Source organism: Heptranchias perlo, chromosome 1 (assembly GCF_035084215.1).
Source record: "Heptranchias perlo isolate sHepPer1 chromosome 1, sHepPer1.hap1, whole genome shotgun sequence".
Lineage (NCBI taxonomy): Eukaryota > Metazoa > Chordata > Chondrichthyes > Hexanchiformes > Hexanchidae > Heptranchias > Heptranchias perlo.
Genome location: NC_090325.1, coordinates 22,571,387 through 22,581,316, shown reverse-complemented (window position 1 = coordinate 22,581,316; position 9,930 = coordinate 22,571,387).

Here is a 9,930-nt window from a genome sequence, read left to right as displayed (position 1 = left end):
GACCTTGCGATGGAGGGAAGGTCATTGATGAAGCAGCTGAAGATGGTTGGGCCTAGGACACTGCCCTGAGGAACTCCTGCAGCAATGTCCTGGGGCTGAGATGATTGGCCTCCAACAACCACTACCATCTTCCTTTGTGCTAGGTATGACTCCAGCCACTGGAGACTTTTCCCCCTGATTCCCATTGACTTCAATTTTACTTGGGCTCCTTGGTGCCACACTCGGTCAAATGCTGCCTTGATGTCAAGGGCAGTCACTCTCACCTCACCTCTGGAATTCAGCTCTTTTGTCCATGTTTGGACCAAGGTTGTAATGAGGTCTGGAGCCGAGTGGTCCTGGCGGAACCCAAACTGGGCATCGGTGAGCAGGTTATTGGTGATTAAGTGCCGCTTGATAGCTCTGTCGACTACACCTTCCATCACTTTGCTGATGATTGAGAGTAGACTGATGGGGCGGTAATTGGCCGGATTGGATTTGTCCTGCTTTTTGTGGACAGGACATACCTGGGCAATTTTCCACATTGTCGGGTAGATGCCAGTGTTGTAGCTGTACTGGAACAGCTTGGCAAGGGTATTAAGAGTTATGGAACCAAGGTGGGTAGATGGAGTTAAGATACAGATCAGCCATAATCTAATCGAGGGGCTGAATGGTCTACTCCTGTTTCTATGTTCCTATAAATGTGATTAGGACTCTTTGCTCGCATGAAGGCTGAACCCAACATGGATTAGTTGGGCCGAATGGTCTGTTTCCATATTGTAACCTCTATGCATTTCTGTACTTATCTTTGTGAGAAAGGGGGAAGAATTCATGATAAATGATAAATTCAGCAGTGTAGGTGAGAGGGGGTTCACTTGTCAGTTGAAGCTTCCTCGCTCAGAGAATGGTTTCCTAGCGTGGAGGGGCTGAAGCAAACCCATTTCGACACAACGCTCTTGTTGTGTTTCAACAACAAGGATTGAAGGCAATGACTGTGGTATTCCCCAGTGTAGAAGGAATTGCCACTTTTTTAACAAAACATCAAAATTTTGATACCAAATATACACAAACATCACCCTAAGCTTGAAAACATGAACATAGTCAAAGGGAGAAATAAACAATGAAACAACTTTGTGAAGCTTTGAATGCAGTCGAGGAACTTTATATGAAGAAACAATAGAAATTTCAACTGCTGACAACAGGGAAAAAGTACCAATTGAACAGCCAAAGGAGTTATCTTTACATAGCATGAGCAGCGACAGTCACATAGATAGCAATCTGGCATCACCAATGTTCAAAATGCATTAAAGGGACTGAATCCTCAAGGATCGTTTCCACTGTCAAACTGGGTTGCTCTTGTATTATGAGGAGGATACTGTAACAAAGAAGAAACTAAAATCAAAACCCAATTTTTAAAAAATTGTTTTGAAGGGCAAGAACAAAAACAAGAAGATAAGATAACAGGAACCCCTTTCAGCAGACTGAATCTTTACTAATTTGCAGCAACATAAGTATTGCTCAAATAACTACTTTCTGTTAATACCACAAACCTAATTAGCTGAAACAGTGAAATGAAGTTACTTTAGTGTCCATAAATCATTATACCTGTACAAGCCAATGAGAATATTCATTTAGTTGTCAAGTGATACCTTTTAAATGCTGGCTCATATAGTTGACATCTCATTACTCAGTGCAGAGGGAGAGGAAGGTTATTAAAAAAACAGACCTTTACAAATATACAGTATGGAAAAAAAAACTAACTATAGGAACAGGAGTAGGCCATTCAGCCCCTTGAGCCTGTTCCACCATTCAGTGAGCTCATGGCTGATCTGTATCCGAACTCCATCCACCCGCCTTGGCTCCATATCCTTTAATAACCTTGGCTAGCAAAAATCTATCGATCTCAGATTTAAAATGATTAGTTGAGCTAGCATCTACTGCTTTTTGTGGGAGAGAATTCCACACTTCTACCGCCTTTTGCATGAAGAAATGTTTCCTAACTTCTCTCCTGAATGGCCTAGCTCTGATTTTAAGGTTATGTCCCCTTGTCCTAGACTCCCCCACCAGCAGAAAAAGTTTCTCTCTATCTACCCTCTCATTTTTTTCAAAATTCTTAAAACCTCAATCAAATTACCCCTTAACCTTCTTTGTTCCAGGGAATAAAAGCCTAGTTTATGCGATCTCTCCTCATAATCTAGCCCATGGAGCCCTGGTAACAATCTGGTGAATCTGCGCTGCACTCCTTCCAAGGCAAATACATCCTTTCTAAGGTGCGGTGCCCAGAACTGTACACAGTACTCCAGATGTGGCCTTAGTAGGGCTTTGTACAGCTGAAGCAAAATTTCCTCCCCTTTATATTCTAGCCCTCTAGATATAAAGTCTAACATTCGATTAGCCATTTTGATTATTTTTTGTACCTGACTACTACATTTTAGTGATCTGTGAACATGGAACCTTAAATCTCTTTGGACCTCTACTGTCTCCAGCTTTTCACCATTTATAAAATACTCAAATCTATCCTTTTTTGGTCCAAAATGGATGACCCCACACTTATCTGTGTTGATATCCATCTGCCACAGTTTTGCCCACACACTTAATCTATCAATTTCTCTTTGTAATTTTATGCTCCCGTCTACACTATTTATTACGCCACCAATCTTTGTGTCATTGGCAAACTTGGATATATGGCTCTCTATTGTGTTATGTAAGTCATTAATAAATATAGTGAATAGTTAAGGCCCCAGCACAGATCCTTGTGGGACACCACTAGTCACTTCCTTCCAATTCAAGTACATACCCATCATCCCTAATCTCTGTCTTCTACCATCTAACCAATCTCCTAACCAGGGCAATAATTTGCCTTCAATTCCATGAGCTTTAATTTTAGCTAACAGTCTCTTATGTGGAACCTTATTGAATGCCTTCTGGAAGTCCATATAAACTACATCCATTGACATTACCCTGCACTACTGCTTTAGTTACTTTCTCAAAAAATTCTCTTTACAAATCCATGTTGGTTCTCTCTAATCAGCTCAAATTTCTTTAAGTGCTCAGTAACTCGGCCCTTAATTATAGATTCCAATAACTTAAACACAACTTACCCCCTGGCTGGAGAGTCCAGAACTAGAGGGCATAGTCGCAGGCTAAGGGGTCGGCCATTTAAGACTGAGATGAGGAGGCATTTCTTCACTCAGAGGGTTGTGAATCTTTGGTATTCTCTACCCCAGAGGCTGTGGATGCTGAGTTGTTGAGTATATTCAAGGCTGAGATGGATACATTTTTGGACTCCAGGGGAATCAAGGGATATGGGGATCAGGTAGAAAAGTGGAGTTGAGGTCGAAGATCAGCCATGATCTGATTGAATGGCAGAGCAGGTTCAAGGGGTCGTATGGCCTACTCCTGCTCCTATTTCTTATGTTCTTATGTTCTTAACAGATGTTAGACTAACAGGTCTATAATTTCCTGGTTTCTTTCTCTCACCTTTCTTAAATAATGGAGTTACATTTGCAAATTTCCAATCTAAAGGGACAATTCCTGAATCGAGAGCGCTTTGGAAGATTATGGCTAAAGCATCTACAATTTCCTCACCTATTTCCTTTAAAACACTCGGGTAGAAACCATCAGGTACTGGGGATTTGTCAATCTTTAGTGCTATTATTTTTTCTAATATTGTTTTCTTGCATAAGTTAACTTCAGTGGATTCCAGACCTGGATTCATTATTAGTTTCCCTGGAATATCAGGTATATTAACCTCTTCCTTTACTGTAAAGACTGACGCAAAGTAATTATTCAAGAAGTCTGCTGTTACCTTATTCTCATTTGCAATATTACCCGCATCTGTTTTTAAAGGGCCCACATTACCCCTGACTACCCTTTTTCTTCTAATGTAATTGTAATACTTCTTTGTGTTAAATCTTGAAATCCCTATACATGTTGGGGTTCTTTGTCAAAAATTGTATTTTGAAATGACATTCATTGATTTATTTTTCAACATAATATAGATAAATAATTTCCACACCTAGTTTTTCAAAACTGCGCAGGGCAGAGCAATCAGCTGATGAACAACAGTCAAACTGTTATAATTTTTAAATTTTCACAAAAAAATCATTGAGAACTTAGAATGGTTTATAATTTCCACTGATGACTTAGAATAATTACATATTCCATCACCCCCCCCCCAAAAAAAACTCAAATTGCATAAAAAGCTACAAAGCTACAAAGCCTTACAGCAGCAATGGATGGGATTTATCAGCATTAACCTCAAAGAGCCTTATCTGTAGAAGGCAAACCTGTGCACAGGCTCAGATCTAGGTAATATTGAATAAAGAGCTGCTCTGGTCTCTGCCTCGCAAGATCATGCATTTTTTTTTAATACATCCGCGATGTCGCTACCAGAGCAATTCTTCCTCCACTGGAAGTAGCTTTTAAAACATTTCAGAAGAAAACCAATGTAGATCAATTTATTAGATGCCATACCTCTCAAAATGCAGTTTTCAAAAATTGTATGGGTGGAAATGTGTCACTGTGGGACTATGTTATGAAAATTCCACCCCTCCCCCATCAGTTCCAAGCTTAGCAAGGGTTAAATCAAATGTTTCAAAAAGCAAAGACTATTATCTGCTGTAGGGTATCTTCACGTAACTTGGCCTACATAACAACTTTACCACATCACCAGCTGGTTAGAAGGCAACGTCTGTCTTCAAACCAACACGAGGGTGGTTAGAATGAGTGGTTGATATTACAGCCCATGATGTGATCATATCTTGCTACTTCCTGCTGCAAAACAATGTAAAAGGCTACCCAGAGTAAGGGACGGGGGACGGGGGGCGGGGGTGGTGGTGGTGAGGAGGTAATGAGAAGGAAGAACAAATAAGGGTTAACAGAAAGTCCTTAGATGAATGATAATTCTACAGACTAAATACAAGTAAAAATGTGTTTTAGCAATACAATCGAATGGATAGAGAGATGGCGTTCTTTTTTTTATTTATTCATGGGATGTGGGCATCGCTGGCAAGGCCAGCATTTATCGCCCATCCCTAATTGCCCTTGAGAAGGTGGTGGTGAGCCTCCTTCTTGAACCGCTGCAGTCCGTGTGGTGAAGGTTCTCCTGCAGCGCTGTTAGGAAGGGAGTTCCAGGATTTTGACCCAGCGACGATGAAGGAACGGCGATATATTTCCAGGTCAGGATGGTGTGTGACTTGGAGGGGAACATGCAGGTGGTGTTGTTCCCATGTGCCTGCTGCTCTTGTCCTTCTAGGTGGTAGAGGTCGCGGGTTTGGGAGGTGCTGTCGAAGAAGCCTTGGTGAGTTGCTGCAGTGAATCTTGTAGATGGTACACACTGTAGTCAGGATGTGCGGGTGGTCATTGTCTGGCGCAAATGTTACTTGCCGCTTATCAGCCCAAGCCGGGATGTTGTCCAGGTCTTGCTGAATGCAGGCACGGACTGCTTCATTATCTGAGGGGTTGCGAATGGAACTGGACACTGTGCAATTGATGCTTTTTGATTGCTAGAATGTGGGTAGTGGTGTACCCTAGAGATGTGTACTGGGACCTCCCCTGTTCTTTATTTATATAAATGATTTGGACACAGGCACAAGAGGAATGATATCGAAGTCTGCTGATAATTCCAAATTAGGGGCCTTGGTGAATTGTGAGAAAGGATGCAAGAGACTGCAGAAAGATTTAAGATAGCAAATAGGTAGCAGATACAGTTCAACGCAGAGAAATTTAAAGTTGTACATTTTGGGAAAAGGAACAGTAAAAGCCAGTATGCTAAATGGTTAGGCTGTTAACAGAATAGAAGAACAGAGAGATCTGGGTGCACAGATACATAGATCTTTAATGGTGGATGTGCAGGTAGAAAAGGTCATAAAAAAAATATATGATTCCAAGACTTACACATAGGGGCGTCAATTCTAAAAGCAAGGAAGTGATGATGAATTTGCACAAAGTATTGGTTAGACCAAAGTTGGTGTATTGTCTGCAGTTCTAGGCACCTCGTTATAGGAAGGATACTAGAGCCATGGAAAGGCTACAGTGAAGATTCACTAGAATTATACCAGGAATGAGAGGTTTAATAATGAAGAAAGGCCCTAATAATTGGAACTTTTTCTGTGGAACACTTTTCATGGTTCTTTTGAAGATCATGAAAGTTTTTGAGAAGGTAAATAGTGAAAGATTTGTTCCACGAATTAGCGAATCGGTAACTATGAAGCACAGAACTGGATTCTCCTCCCGTTGGCAGGTTAGTGTCAAAGCGGGAGTTCCGCCTTCCACAAGTCCACCGCTAACCCAATGCACCTTCCTCCTAGGCCCTCATTATCCGTGCAGGGTGAGTTAGCAGCGGTGATACTCTCTTTATTGGGTTATCACTGCTGGGAGGGAGGGACACAGAGCGCTGTTGCAGTCTTTAAATGGCTGCAACTAGTTAAAGGGGGACATGACTTTTTGAACAGCAGGAAGCACAAGTGGAAGAATGTCTGAGGAAGCAACAGTCAGGGAAGGGGGGGAGTTAGCAGCAAGAGGAGCTCCCAGAATCTCTGATATATCTGTGGAGGTTTTGCTGGCTGAAATAAGGCCTAAAGAGATGCAAGGAAGTTATGCTAAAACTTTATAAAATACTGTTAGACCTCAGCTGGAGTATTGAGTTCAATTCTGGGCCCCACACATTAGGAAGGTTGTCAAGGATTTAGAGGGGGTGCAGAAGAGATTTACTAGAATGGTACCATGGATGAGGGACTTGAGTTATGTGGAGAGATTTGAGAAGCTGGGGTTGTTCTCCTTAGAGCAGAGAAGGTCCAGGGGAGATTTGATAGAGGTGTTCAAAATCATGATTGGTTTTGACAGAGTAAATAAGGAGAAACTGTTTCCAGTGGCAGAAGGGTCAATAACCAGAGGACACAGATTTAAGGTGATCGGCAAAAGAGCCAGAGGCAACATGAGGAAATATTTTTTTTAGGCAGCGAATTGCAATGATCTGGAATGCACTGCCTGAAAGGGTGGTGGAAGCAGATTCAATAGTAACTTTCAAAAGATAATTGGATAAATACTTGAAGGGAAAAAATTTAGAGGGCTACAGGGAAAGAGCAGGGGAATGGGACTAAATGGATAGCTCTTTCAAAGAGCCGGCACAGGCACGATGGGTCGAATGGTCTCCTGTTGTGTTGTACCTACTATGATACCATGACTGTTGGGAACTGAGGGCGGGATGCCCCAAAAAGAGGGAGTTTCAGGCCATGCAGATAGTGGTTCCGGAAGCAGTCGATACAACATCACAATCTGAAGCACACATACACAATTTCAGGCTAGTGCCCTAATAAGTGCAGATTGTTATCAAGTCTAATAATAACGCTCCCTACCTCGCAAGTAATTATATAGTGGCTCATTTACACAGAACTGTTTTATGCAACTTCTGTATCACTGCAACAGACCTGATACTAGTGGGAGAAGAAAGCCACCTACACGTGGAATATAAAAAAGGTAAGCCCGCCTTCTACATACTCCTGTTCTCAATTAACATAACATATATCAGAAGGCCCACACAAAGCTCAGTTTCTATATTACTCCAAATGTTACCACCTCAGCTGATGCTGGTTATTACGGTTCACATAATGTTTTTTAAAGAGGATTGCGCAACTATAAACTTCTCCCCCTCTCTACCTCTCTCCCCCCCTTTAAGACGTTCCTTAAAACCTACAGCTTTGACCAAGCGTTTGGTCAGCTGTTCTAATGACTCCTTATGTGGCTTGGTGTCAAATTTTGTCTTATTACACTCCTGTTAAGTGCTTTGGGACATTTTACTACATTAAAGGTGCTATATAAATGCAAATTGTTGCTGTTATGATGTTTGGTTAATCGTTTATGTTTTAATTGTGTTTTTATTTTGTGCTGTTCAAGATGAGGGACTTAAAATCTTCCCATTTCAGGCACCCAGTATCTGCATCAATCAGCCGCAGGTTAGATGCAGAATGATGTTTCTTTTATTCTGATCCAAAACATAACTCAGCCCCAACATCAGAAGAGTACTCCCTACTACACCATTATAGTATTGTACCTATGTCCCATTCAAATCATCCATGCCCACTAGACATTAGATTGAGACCATCCAAAATTATTTCACATGGACCCTTACAGCCGGCAGACAGAGGAGCCTTTCATCCCATCAGTCTGGCTGGATTTGAACTCAGGTATCAGAGGTGGACGGTCAGTACCTAACCCACTGCATCACCCAGTTGCAAGGTTCAATTTTTGAATGTTAAGGTTTAGTCACAGAATTTTATCAGGAGAAGTCTCATAAAGCCTAAACAAATCATCCACGAGGAATTACCTCATTATTTGCACTACCAGTACTGAATTTACACCATCTGTCTGTGTAACTTCTTATGTATATGTCTGTGGAGATTAAAATAAAAAATACCTTTACTTTTGCTTTTAGAAGGATGGAAACAATATCAGATGCCATTAATTTGGTGACCCTATGTTATTTTGTTCCCCGTGATTCAATACTCCCCATTTCTCCCAAAGGCAGTGATTCATGGGGAATAAAATTCCTCCAGTCAATAATTTTATTGAAAAAGCTGGCTCGAGTACAAAATTGGAAAATCCTGTTTTGTACTCAGAACAATGTTTTTGATAAGGTTATCAGCAGGAGAGATTTTGTTCCCATAGTTTAGTATGGTTTAGTTCCACAGCACCTGCAGCCCTCTGGTGCCATGAAGCCACCCAAATGGCTATTGTTCATGTGTGAGCCTAGGCCCAGTTGTGATGGGCTGAATGGCCTCCTTCAGTGCTGTAAAATTCTATGACTTTTTGTCACAGCAAATCACATGGTGCCAAATTACTTGCTTTAGCCTTCACAGATGAGCCCAATCCTGTTCTCAACCAACTTTGAGATATTTGCACCTAATCGTGGGGAATGCGGAATACCAATTAGGACTGGGGACCCGGGCCAATTTTTCCCTCCCAAAGCCAGGGACACCAGAGTCAATTAGAACCATAGAAGTTTACAGTACAGAAGGAGGCCATTCAGCCTATCATGTATGTGCAGGTTCTTTGCTAAAGCAATCCAAAACTAATCAGATTACCTCACTTTCTCCCTATATACCTGTTTTTTCCCTCTGAAATATTTATCTAATTTTCCCTTAGGAAGATGTAATTGATTCTGCCTCAAATACTCCCTGTAGCAAAGCATTCCATGATTCACCAACCCACAAAGTAAAGACATTTCTCTTAACCTTTCTCCTCATTCTTTTAGTAAAAATTTTAAAGTAATGACCCATATCATTGACTTCCCAATTGTAAACAATTTTACAACACCAAGTTATAGTCCAGCAATTTTATTTTAAATTCACAAGCTTTCGGAGACTTCCTCCTTCCTCAGGTAAATGTTCAGGAGCTCCTCGAAGCCTACGCATTTATACATGTATAAATGCGTAGGCTTCGAGGAGCTCCTGAACATTTACCTGAGGAAGGAGGAAGTCTCCGAAAGCTTGTGAATTTAAAATAAAATTGCTGGACTATAACTTGGTGTTGTAAAATTGTTTACAATTGTCAACCCCAGTCCATCACCGGCATCTCCACATTGACTTCCCAATCAGTCTTTCCCTATTTATTATATTAAAACCTTTCATATTTTTAAAAACCTCCATCAAATCTGTTCTTAGCCATCTCTGCACTGGTGGAAATAGTCCCAATATCTCATGTTTCCCTTACAACTATAAGTTCCCACCTCTGGCACAATCCCAGTGAATCTATGTTGTGTGCTCTCTATGGCTTTAATGCACTTTCTACAATGGGACATCCAAAACTGCACACTGTACTCTAACTGTGGCCTAATCAATGTTTTATTTCTTTACGATTTTCTACATTGAACTACATCTGCCACCCATCGGCCCACCCTGCCAGCTTATCTATGTCATCCTGCACTTTTCACAGTTTGTCATACTCCCAATTTAG